Below are 12,794 nucleotides of genomic sequence, written 5' to 3'. Positions count from 1 at the left end.
CTCTTTCTGTAGCACCAATTACTTTGAGTTTGTTGTTTATTGTTGTTCAGTCTCTGAGTCGTGTCTGTTTTTGCCACTCCATGAACTGCAGCATGCCAGGCTCCTATGTCTTCCACTATCTCCTGGAGTTTGCTTAAATTCATGTCCATTGAGTCGGTGATGCTTTCTAACCATCTCATCCTCTTTCACTCCCTTCTCCTTTTGTCTTCAGTCTCGCCCAGCATCAGGGTCTTTTCCAGTGAGTCAACTCTTCACATAGGGTGGCCAAAGTATTAGAGCTTCAACTTCAGCATCAGTCCTTCCAGTGGATATTAAGGATTGATTTCCTTCAGGATTGACTTGTTTGATCTCCTTGTAATCCAAGGGACTCTCAAGAGTCTTCTCCAGCACAGTTTGAAAGCATCAGTTCTTCAGCGCTCAGCCTCCTTTTTGGTAAAGCTCTCACATCAGTTGATTTGTTGGCTCAGATGGTAAAGAGTCTTCCTACAATGCAGGAGACCTGGGTTCAAACCCTGGGTAGGGAAGATCTCCTGGAGAAGGAAATGACAACGCACTCCAGTATTCTTGCCTGGAAAATCCCATGGATGGAGAAGCCTGGTAGGCTACAGTCCATGGGGTCACAAAGAATCAGACAGGATGGAGCAACTTCACTTTCACATCAGTAGATGATACTGGAAAAACCATAGCTTTGACTGTACAGACCTTTGTTGGCAAAGTGATGTCTCTGCTTTTTACTATGCTGTCTAGGTTTGTTATAGCTTTCCTTTCAAGGAATAAGCATATTTTAATTTCATGGCTGCAGTCACCATCCATAGTGATTTTGGAGCCAAAGAAAATAAAATCTGTCCCTATTTCCACTATTTTCCATGAAGCTACCAGACGGACTGCCATGATTTTAGCATTTTTAATGTTGAGTTTTAAGCCAGCTTTTTCACTCTCCTTTTTCACCATCATCAAAAGGCTCTTTAGTTCCTCTTTACTTTGTTAGATTTTGGGCATTTATATACTTTCCACCCTCTGCCTCTCCCCTACTCTACAGTCATATATTATCTCAGGGCCCACTCACAAAAATCAGAATCACGGCTTGAAAGTACAGACTTGTGAGTGGATTTTGTTAAATGATTTCTAATGAATAAATGCTTTGTATTTGCAAAGAAATAGCCTAGATATAATTAATTTCAAATTGGCTCCATATTTTAACAAAAAATAATTATGATTTAGTCTCAGGTTTACCAAGCTAAAATAAAACATACTGCCAAGTACAATAACCAAGAAATGGGAATACCAGACCATCTTACCTGTGTCCTGTGAAACCTGTATGCAGTTTAAGAATCAATAGTAAGAAGCTTGTATGGAACAACTGACTAGTTCAAGATTGAGAAAGGAGTACAACAAGGTTGTTTATTGTCACTCTACTTATTTAACTTATATGCAGAGTACATGATGTGAAATGCCAGGCTGGGTTAGTTACAAGCTGGAATCAAGATTGCTGGGCGAAATATCAACAACCTCAGATAAGCAGATGATACTAATTTAATGGCAGAGAATGAAGAGGAGCTAAAGAACCTCTTGATGAGGGTGAAAGAGAAGAGTGAAAAAGCCAGCTTAAAACTCAATATTAAAAAGCAAACTGGAGCCTATTATACAGAGTGAAGTAAGCCAGAAAGAAAACACCAATACAGTATACTAACGCATATATATGGAATTTAGAAAGATGGTAACAATAACCCTGTGTACGAGACAGCAAAAGAGACACTGATGTATAGAACAGTCTTATGGACTCTGTGGGAGAGGGAGAGGGTGGGAAGAATTGGGAGAATGGCAATGAAACATGCATAATATCATGTATGAAACGAGTTGCCAGTCCAAGTTCGATGCAGGATACTGGATGCTTGGGGCTGGTGCACTGGGACAACCCAGAGGGATGGTATGGGGAGGGAGGAGGGAGGAGGGTTCAGGATGGGGAACACATGTATACCTGTGGTGGATTCATTTCGATATTTGGCAAAACTAATACAATTATGTAAAGTTTAAAAATAAAATAAAATAAAAGTAAAAAAAAAAAAGCAAAATGAAACAGACAAACTAAGATCATGGCATCCAGTCCCATTACTTTGTGACAAATAGATGGAGAAAAGGTGGAAGCTGTGACAGGTTTCCTTTTCTTGGACTCTAACATCACTGCCTGGTGACCACAGCCATGAAATTAGAAGACAATTGCTTCTTGGTAGGAAAACTATGACAAAATTAGACAGTGTGTTAAAAAACAAAGACATCACTTTGCCAACAAGGATCCATATAGTCAAGGCTGTATGGACAGTACTCATGTATGGATGTGACAGTTGAACCATAAAGAAGGCAGAATGCTGAAGAATCAATGCTCTCGAACTGTGGTGCTGGAGAAGACTCTTGAGAGTCCCTTGAACTGCAAGGGGATCAAACCAGTCAGTCTTAAAGGAAATCAATCCTGACTACTCACTGTAAGGACTGATGCTGAAGCTGAAGCTCCAATATTTGGCCACCTGATGCAAGGAGCTGACTCACTGAAAAAGACTCTGAGGCTGGGAAAGCAGAAGGAGAAAAGGGCATTAGAGGATGAGATGGTTGGATAGCATCACCAATTCAATGGATATGAACTTGGGCAAACTCTGGGAGATGGTGAGGGTCAGGTAGCCCTGGAGTGCTGCAGTCCATGCGGTTGTGAAGGGTTGGACATGACTTGGCAACTGAACTATAACTACAGTAACCAAGGTAATTCAAGTCCAAATTCTGCTTTTACCTGAATTTATCAGATTTCTGCCTCCATCTTATAAGCTTTAATTATCTATACTTCATAAAATATGACTCAAAAACTTGGCTCACATTTTTAGCGAAATGTGAAAGCTTCTTTGGACCACTAGTACATCTTTCTCCCCCTTGAACTGTACGCAGGATCTTAAGGGTGTTACAGTTGAACACAAACCTATGTTACAGTTGAATGATACTTTTTCCCCATGGCATAAGTAGTGTTTCTTTTAAGAAGACTTTCCTTTTAACAACTACCATTTGAAATCCACTGGGTCACTATATATTTACTTGCATCTAATTCTTACCCCATTATTTTCATGATCATTTTAAACAACAAATAAAATTTCAGTTTTTACATGATATTCCTATTTCCATGAAGGTGAAAGGAATGATTACGAAATTTATAAAAGTTGAATAGCTCCTACTTCCTCCCATCACCACTTCATTGAAGAGACTTAGAAGTCTCACTTCGTTCTGAGACTCCACAATATCAAACTCGGAAGACTGTATTCATGTTCCAGATCTCAGAACTATCCACTCAGACGGTGATATTTTGGTCTTCATTTAAAAAATTCTAGAATCCAATCATCATATAATCAATCGCTCAGTCGTGTCCGACTCTTTGCGACCTCATGAATCGCAGCACGCCAGGCCTCCCTACCAATCACCAACTCCCGGAGTTCACTGAGACTCACGTCCATCGAGTCAGTGATGCCATCCAGCCATCTTATCCTCTGTTGTCCTCTTCTCCTCCTGCCCTCAATCCCTCCCAGCATCAGAGTCTTTTCCAATGAGTCAACTCTTCGCATGAGATGGCCAAGTACTGGAATTTCAGCTTTAGCATCATTCCTTCCAAAGAAATCCCAGGGCTGATCTCCTTCAGAATGGACTGGTTGGATCTCCTTGCAGTCCAAGGGACTCTCAAGAGTCTTCTCCAACACCACAGTTCAAAAGCATCAATTCTTTGGCTCTCAGCCTTCTTCACAGTCCAACTCTCACATCCATATATGACCACAGGAAAAACCACAGCCTTGACTAGATGGACTTTTGTTGGCAAAGTAATGTCTCTGCTTTTCAATATGCTATCTAGGTTGGTCATAACTTTTCTTCCAAGGAGTAAGCGTCTTCTAATTTCATGGCTGCAGTCACCATCTGTAGTGATTTTGGAGCCCAGAAAAATAAAGTCTGACACTGTTTCCCCATCTATTTCCCATGAAGTGGTGGGACCGGATGCCATGATCTTCCTTTTCTGAATGATGAGCTTTAAGCCAACTTTTTCTCTCTCCACTTTCACTTTCATCAAGAGGCTTTTGAGTTCATATTCACTTTCTGCCATAAGGGTGGTGTTATCTGCATATCTGAGGTTATTGATATTTCTCCCGCAATCTTAATTCCAGCTTGTGTTTCTTCCAGTCCAGCGTTTCTCATGATGTACTCTGCATATAAGTTAAATAAACAGGTTGACAATATACAGCCTTGACGAACTCCTTTTCCTATTTGGAACCAGTCTGTTGTTCCATGTTCAGTTCTAACTGTTGCTTCCTGACCTGCATACAAATTTCTCAAGAGGCAGATCAGGTGGTCTGGCATTCCCATCTCTTTCAGAATTTTCCACAGTTTATTGTGATCCTCACAGTCAAAGGCTTTGGCATAGTCAATAAAGCAGAAATAGATGTTTTTCTGGAATTCTCTTGCTTTTTCCATGATCCAGCGGATGTTGGCAATTTGATCTCTGGTTCCTCTGCCTTTTCTAAAACCAGCTTGAACATCTGGAAGTTCACGGTTCACATATTGCTGAAGCCTGGCTTGGAGAATTTTGAGCATTACTTTACTAGCATGTGAGATGAGTGCAATTGTGTGGTAGTTTGAGCATTCTTTGGCATTGCCTTTCTTTGGGATTGGAATGAAACTGACCTTTTCCAGTCCTGTGGCCACTGCTGAGTTTTCCAAATTTGCTGGCATATTGAGTGCATCACTTTCACAGCATCATCTTTCAGGATTTGGAATAGCTCCACTGGAATTCCATCACCTCCACTAGCCTTGTTCGTAGTGATGCTTTCTAAGGCCCACTTGACTTCACATTCCAGGATGTCTGGCTCTAGGTCAGTGATCACACCATTGTGATTATCTAGGTCATGAAGATCTTTTTTGTACAGTTCTTCTGTGTATTCTTGCCATCTCTTCTTAATATCTTCTGCTTCTGTTAGGTCCATACCATTTCTGTTCTTTATCGAGCTCATCTTTGCATGAAATGTTCCTTTGGTATCTCTGATTTTCTTGAAGAGATCACTAGTCTTTCCCATTCTGTTGTTTTCCTCTATTTCTTTGCATTGATCGCTGAAGAAGGCTTTCTTATCTCTTCTTGCTATTCTTTGGAACTCTGCATTCAGATGTTTATATCTTTCCTTTTCTCCTTTGCTTTTCACTTCTCTTCTTTTCACAGCTATTTGTAAGGCCTCCCCAGACAGCCATTTTGCTTTTTTGCATTTCTTTTCTATGGGAATGGCCTTGATCCCTGTCTCCTGTACAATGTCACGAACCTCATTCCATAGTTCATCAGGCACTCTATCTATCAGATCTAGGCCCTTAAATCTATTTCTCACTTCCACTGTATAATCATATAATCAATGGTGAACAACAAAGGCAGGTACATGAAAAAGACAGTTCTTATCATGGGAAATGTCACCTCTATGTATTTAAACTTCCAATACTATATATTTTTTCTTCTAAATATTTCAGGGTGACAAGCAATTTCTATCTTTCAAAGTGTAACTTTCAGCTTAAGTAACAGCTTCTTAAAAGTTGTTTTGATCACCTCAACTTCAAAAAAAGCATCTCAAAGGAGAAAATTGCAAAATAACATTTTTGCTATAATGCCTTATTTTTCTAGCTATAAATACCTAGTCAATTCAAACAAACAAAGGAAGTGAAAACGATTCCCTAGGTCACAGGAGTAAGTCCATATTAATTAAAGAAATTAATAATAACAAAGTACTTATTAAGTTCTGAGTAGTGTTATATACAGACACTTAAATTCTCCAAAGAGATTTCACATCTCCATATAAGATGATTCAGTTCAGTTCAGTTCAGTGGCTTAGTCGTGTCCAATTCTTTGTGACCCCATGAATCACAGCACACCAGGCCTCCCTGTCCATCACCAACTCCCAGAGTTCACCCAAACTCATGTGCATTGAGTTGGTGATGCCATCCAGCCATCTCATCCTCTGTCGTCCCCTTCTCCTCCTGCCCCCAATCCCTCCCAGCATCAGGGTCTTTTCCAATGAGTCAACTCTTACCATTCAATAAGAAGATTACTTCTATCATATGGCACTAAACACTAGTATTGCTTCTTTTACCTATTATTTTGTAAGAAACCACCTCAAATTTTAGTGGCTTTAGACAACAAGAATCATTTATTTTTCTCATGAATTTATCACTTAAAAAAGGGTTGGTAGGAAAGGCTTGTCTCTGTTCCACTCAGTGTCAGCTGGAGCAGCTTGACTGTGTGCAAAGAATCTACTTTCACATTGTTGGCAAGTTGGTACTGACTGTTACCTGGGAGTACAGTAAAGACTGGAGATGGAACCTCAATTTTCTCTCATGTAAACCTGCTCATATTGCATCAGCTTCTTCCCAGTAGGGTAACTGCATTCCATGGGCAAAGCATGATGACACAGAGAGCCAGAGAGATGCTCTACATTTTTTTTTTTCCACCCTGCTTTGGAAATCAGACTATTGTGTGCTCTCCATTCTGTTCATTAGAAGCAGGTCATTAAAGCCAATCTAAACTCAGCCACATTTATGTGTACTGTCTTGGTGGTCATGTCTAAGACAGGTATGGAATGAAGATAGGTTACTGCTCCTTGCTGTCTGAGAGGTCTGGGCAAAGACTGGCAGAAGTCTTTCTAGACAAGTCAACTCTAGTCAACTAGAGTAGATTCTAGTGTATTCTCAGGGGAGTCAGGGACTGTGAAGAGGGGGCTGGGTTGTGGAAGAATTAGCACATTCGACCTAGATCAGGCATCCTAGAATAGTTATATATGGTTTAGCAAGTAAAATTTCAGTTGATTTCAAAGATTTCAATTACATACACTGTAGTTTCTAGAAGTATTACCCCCTCAGAATTTGGTCCATAAAGAGCATCTGGTGCTCAGTGCAAATGTTGGTCTCAGGCATATTAAATATTTTTTTACGTTCTTCTTTAAGCAGTTGTGCCATATACTACTGTCTTGAGTTATAAGAAGGGTTACATCCATCAAACTGTTTTGAGTTCTGAAATAAAGTTTTATTTTTTTACTCAAATATTTTTTCTATTTATTTTTGCCTAAAAACACTTTTATAGTACTTACTATGAGCCAGACACAGGGTTATATGCTTTACAAAGATAAAAAGCAAAAATCTCACACATGTCCCTTGTAGTTACTGCTGCTATCACACTTATGATTGGTGGTGGTGGTTTAGTTGCTAAGTTGTGTCTAACTCTTGCGCCTCCATGGACTGTAGACTGCCAGGCTCCCCTGTCCATGGGATTCTCCAGGCAAGAATACTGGAGTGGGTTGCCATTTCCTTCTCCAGGGGATCTTCCCAACCCGGGCATCAAACTTGGGTCTCCTGTACCGCAGGCAGATTCTTGATCAACTGAGCTATGAGGGAAGCCCTACTTAAGATTACTGTAGTGCAATCCCACTCATCTCACACGTAGCAAAGTAGTGCTCAAAACTCTCCAACTGAGGCTTCAATAGTACATGAACTGAGAACTTCCAGATGTTCAAGCTGGACTTAGAAAAGGCAGAGGAACCAGAAATCAGATTGTCAACATACATTGGATCATAGAAAAAACAAGGGGATTCCAGAAAAACATCTACTTCTGCTTCATTGACTAAAACTAAAGCCTTTGACTGTGTGGATCACAACAAACTGGAAAGTTCTGAAAGAGATGGGAATACCACACCATCATACCTGCCTCCTATACACAGGTCAAGAAGCAACATTTAGAACCAACGTGGAACACTGGACTGGTTCTAAATTGGGAAAGGAGTACATCAAGGCTGTATATTGTCACCCTGCTTATTTAACTGCTATGCAGAGTACATCATGTGAAATGCTGGGCTGGATAAAGCACAAGCTGGAATCAAGATTGCCAGGAGAAATATCAATAACCTCAGATATGCAGATAACACCACCCTTGTGGCAGAAAGGGAAGACAAACTGAGGAGCCTCTGAATGAAAGTGAAAGAGGAGAGTGAAAAAGCTGACTTAAAACATAGCATTCAAAAAACTAAGATCATGGCATCTGGTCCCATCACTTCATGGGAAATAGATGGGGAAACAATGAAAACAGTGAGACTTGATTTCTTTGACTTCAAAATCACTGCAGATGGTGACTGCAGCCATGAAATTAAAAGATGCTTACTCCTTGGAAGAACTATGCAAAACTTGACAGCATATTAAAAAGCAGAGACATCACTTTGCCGGCAAAGGTCCATCTAGTCAAAGCCATGGTTTTTCCAGTAGTCATGTATGGATTTGACAGCTGGACCACAAAGAAAGCTGAGCACCAAAGAATTGATGCTTTTGAACTGTGGTGTTGGAGAACTCTTGAGAGTCCCTTGGACTGCAAGGAGATCCAACCAGTCCATCCTAAAGGAAATCAGTCTTGAATACTCATTGAAAGGACTGATGCTGAAACTGAAGCTCCAATTCTTTGATTACCTGATGTGAAAAACTGACTCATTTGAAAAGACCCTGATGCTGGGCAAGATTGAAGGCAGAAGGAGAAGGGGTTGACAGAGGATGAGATAGTTGATTGGCATCACCAACTCGATGGACTTGAATTTGAGAAAGCTCTGGGTGTTGGTGATGGACAGGGAAGCCTGGTATGCTGCAGTCCATGGGGTCACAAAGAGCTGGACATGACTGAGTGAACTGAACTGACTGTAGTGTAAGCACAGGAGCTCACCCTCAGTGGTCTTTTTGTTTTTTTGCTCTGAGTGGGGAAGAGAATAAGTACAAGTTGATCTGGGTTAATCTCAGAGGCCGTAAAAGAAAAGATCTTCAAATTTGATAATTGCCATTTTCTTGAGAAACCCTCTAACGTCTCTAAGCCTTGTTTTCTTCTATCTGAAGTGTCATGAGAATTTGATGAAATATAGGGCACTGTATGAAAAAGTATGTCATGAAGTAAAGAGTTATCCAAAAATATTGAGTGATATTATGTTAAGGAGAATGAGTGATGGGCATGTCCCCAGGCCACAGAGGACAGCTTTGGACAAGGACCAAGCTGTTGGTCTGTGCTAGTGAAAAGCTTGCCTCAATTCCCAGGTTGCTTCATCAAGATCCTCCTGACTCAGCTCTAGAGCTGCTTCTACTATTGGCTGAATTGATAACTGGAGAATAAATTGTTTATTAAAAACAACAAAAAGTGTTTTTTTTTTTTTTTGGATGATAAAAGCAGCTACACATTGTAGGCTTTAGCATATTGGCTTAATCGTGATTCTACTGAACATTTAAATTTACAATTCTTTTTGTTAATACATCTTTTTGGTATTCAGTATTCATTTTTTTTTTAACAATTGTTACCTTTATCTTGTCCATCACACATCTATTCTTACCATTAACTCTAGTGAAGAATTGATAATGAACTCATTTGCTATATATGCACCTTCTGTGACTATATATGAAACTTCAAATAAGACAAAAGCTTATCTGTATCTATTTATCTACCTATCTAACAAGAGAGAGAAGGATATATTTAAATTAAAATTTATTTTTATATTATTATATATAACATGTAAACCTGTATTTATATTTATATTTAACATGTAAACCTGTATTTGATTTAACATGTATTTAATTTGCCCCAAGAACTCATTGCCAACTTATTGTAACTTCAACTGCATACTGCAAATATTACAGTAACAAAATAATGAACTATTATCTGAATGGAGGACAAACTGAACAGTATGCTAAATTTTAGTCTTTCAAACATTTTAAAATATTTCTAGTACTTCATACTTAAATATTTTGTAAAGGCAGAATTATCTGTCAGGCATTCCATGTCATATGTATTTGTATTTTTTCTGTATAAAAGCTTTTATGTTTTCATAAAAATTCACACTTGCTGAAAATAGAAAACAAATGGTTTAATCATGGTAAATCTAGCCATAATGTTGACTTGTTCTTTATTTTTAAAAAGAAGTTATAGCTATTAATAATGTTTTTTTATTATAACAGTAACATATAACAATAGTAATAGAAACTGTAATAACAATAAGAACATGATAGAAAACATTTATGGAAGACTATTTTTGACAAATTTTCTACAAACATCATCTCATTTAGTGCTTGTGATAATATATGGTATACATCATATTTTTTCTCACCTACAAAGAAACTTAGGCTCAGAGAAGTTACATGACTTACCCTTGCAATGGTAGAGCTATGTTTTTTTATTTTTTTCCCCATTAAGCCATGATGGTGTGTACAAGACAGGACACAAAACAGATTGCAAATATATGGGATATCCTATGATGACACATTATTTCTGTCAACTTGAGAGCTTTGTCAGATTTCTAACTTCTTTGATAATCCTTGCTACTTTGGAATAATAGCATGCATTATCAAAATGCTTTAGAACTACAAAATACTTTCACATGTATTGGCTCTTGTTTTTCTCAACACTTTTAGTCTCCCTTTACAAATTGGACACTATTATAAATATATATAATATATACTTCTTATATAATGGATCATATGCACAGAAATAAGCCTGCTTCCCCCATGTATACACACAGAAAGAGTGCAAAGTTTCAGTAAATGAGGGCACACACTTTATACAGGCATGAGTCCACTTTGACAGTCATAATAACAGATGACTCAGTTCAGTTCAGTCGCTCAGTCATGTCTGACTCTTTGCGACTCCATGAACTGCAGCATGCCAGGCCACCATGTTCTTCACCAACTCCCAGAGTTTACCCAAACTCATGTCCATTGCATCGGTGATGCCATCCAACCATATCATCCTCTGTTGTCCCCTTCTTCTCCCACTGTCAATCTTTCCCAGCATCAGGGTCTTTTCAAATGAGTCAGCTCTTTGCATCAGGTGGCCAAAGTATTGGAGTTTCAGCTTCAACACCAGTCCTTCCAATGAACACCCAGGACTGATCTCCTTTAGGATGGACAGGTTGGATCTCCTTGCAGTCCAAGGGACTCTCAAGAGTCTTCTTCAACACCACAGTTCAAAAGCATCAATTCTTCAGTGCTAGCTTTCTTTATAGTCCAACTCTCACATCCATACATGACTACTGAAAAAACCATAGCCTTGACTAGACAGACTTATGTTGACAAAGTGATGTCTCTGTTTTTTAATATGCTGTCTAGGTTGGTCATAACTTTCCTTCCAAGGAGTAAGCATCTTTTAATTTCATGGCTGCAATCACCATCTGCAGTGATTTTGGAGCCCCCAAAAATAAAGTCAGCCACTGTTTCCACTGTTTCCTCATCTATTTGCCATGAAGTGATGGGACCGGATGCCATGATCTTAATTTTCTGAATGTTGAGCTTTAAGCCAACTTTTTCTCTCTCCTCTTTCACTTTTATCAAGAGGCTCTTTAGTTCTTCACTTTCTGCCAAAAGGGTGGTGTCACCAATATCTGAGATTATTGATATTTCTTCCGTCAATCTTGATTCCAGTTTGTGCTTCCTCCAGCCCAGCGTTTCTCATGATGTACTCTGCATATAAGTTAATTAACACCAAACAAGTGAAACTTTTGCCCTAAAATTGAGAAAGAAGGTCCTCAAAAATCTGGAAGGAGAGGATTATCCATAGACCCAAAACTCTACAGACATTGGCCTACTTCCTGCATTGGAGACTAAAAAACTATCTGCTGGCCTGCTCTACATTAGTATCTATCCCAGACTCTGTCTTGAGTTCATATAGTCTCTCTGAGCAAGATTTCCAGATTGCAAAGACTTTACTTAATCCAATGTGGAATAAAATAATAAATAAATAAAGGAAAGTAACATATTTTCATCACATTCTGTTAGTTCTGCTGCCACCATAAATATGGAGGTATTTCTACAACTCAATATGTCAGCCCATCAATCAATTCCAAATAAAACTTAAAACAGGAAAAAGCATGATTCACTATTTGAATTTTCCAAACAAAATGCTTTACTGACACACATTCACTTTCCCCACCACTACATACACTATGGAAAGACTCTTATCAGGTCTTGTTTTCTATCACCTTTCCCTTTCCTTCATAAAGTAGGATATGTAGAGATACTTTGGAAGCTCAAGTTCTAAAGAGGCACCTGGGAATTATTTTACAGTTATTTTTTATCACAGAACTTTGAGAATAAATGACTCTCTTAAAATTGATGTTTCCATAGCAATTTAGTGTTTGCCCTGTTCTTCCCAAGTACATGATATGCATTTATGAAGTGTATCTGTAACTATTGTAAACCTGGGGTTCAAAGCCATGAGTTGTTCAGTCGCTAAGTCGTATCTGACTCTTTGTGACCCCATGGACTGTAGCACTTCAGTCTCCTCTCTGTCCTTCTCTATCTCCCAGAGTTTGCTCAGATTCATGTCCATTGAATCAGTGATGCTTTCTAACCATCTAATCCTGTCATACACTTTTCCTTTTGCCTTCAATCTTTCCCAGCATCAGGATTTTTTCCAGTGAATCAGCTCTTCACATCAGGTGGTCAAAGTATTGGAGCTTCAGCTTCAGCATCAGTCCTTCCGATGAATATTCAGGATTTATTTCCTTTAGTAATGACTAGTTTAATCTCCTTGCAGTCCAAGGGACTTTCAAGAGTCTTCTCCAGCACCACAATTTGAAAACATCAATTCTTCAGCACTCAACTTTCTTTATGGTCCAGTTCTCACATCCATACATGACTACTGGGAGAACCATAGCTTTGACTCTGTGGATCTTTGTGACTCAATGATATAAATAAGAGTGACCAGTATTGTTTGAGAGGATGTATCATCCAGAGGA

Source organism: Bubalus bubalis, chromosome 2 (assembly GCF_019923935.1).
Source record: "Bubalus bubalis isolate 160015118507 breed Murrah chromosome 2, NDDB_SH_1, whole genome shotgun sequence".
NCBI classification, from domain to species: Eukaryota; Metazoa; Chordata; class Mammalia; order Artiodactyla; family Bovidae; genus Bubalus; species Bubalus bubalis.
This window is presented reverse-complemented; position numbering follows the sequence as displayed.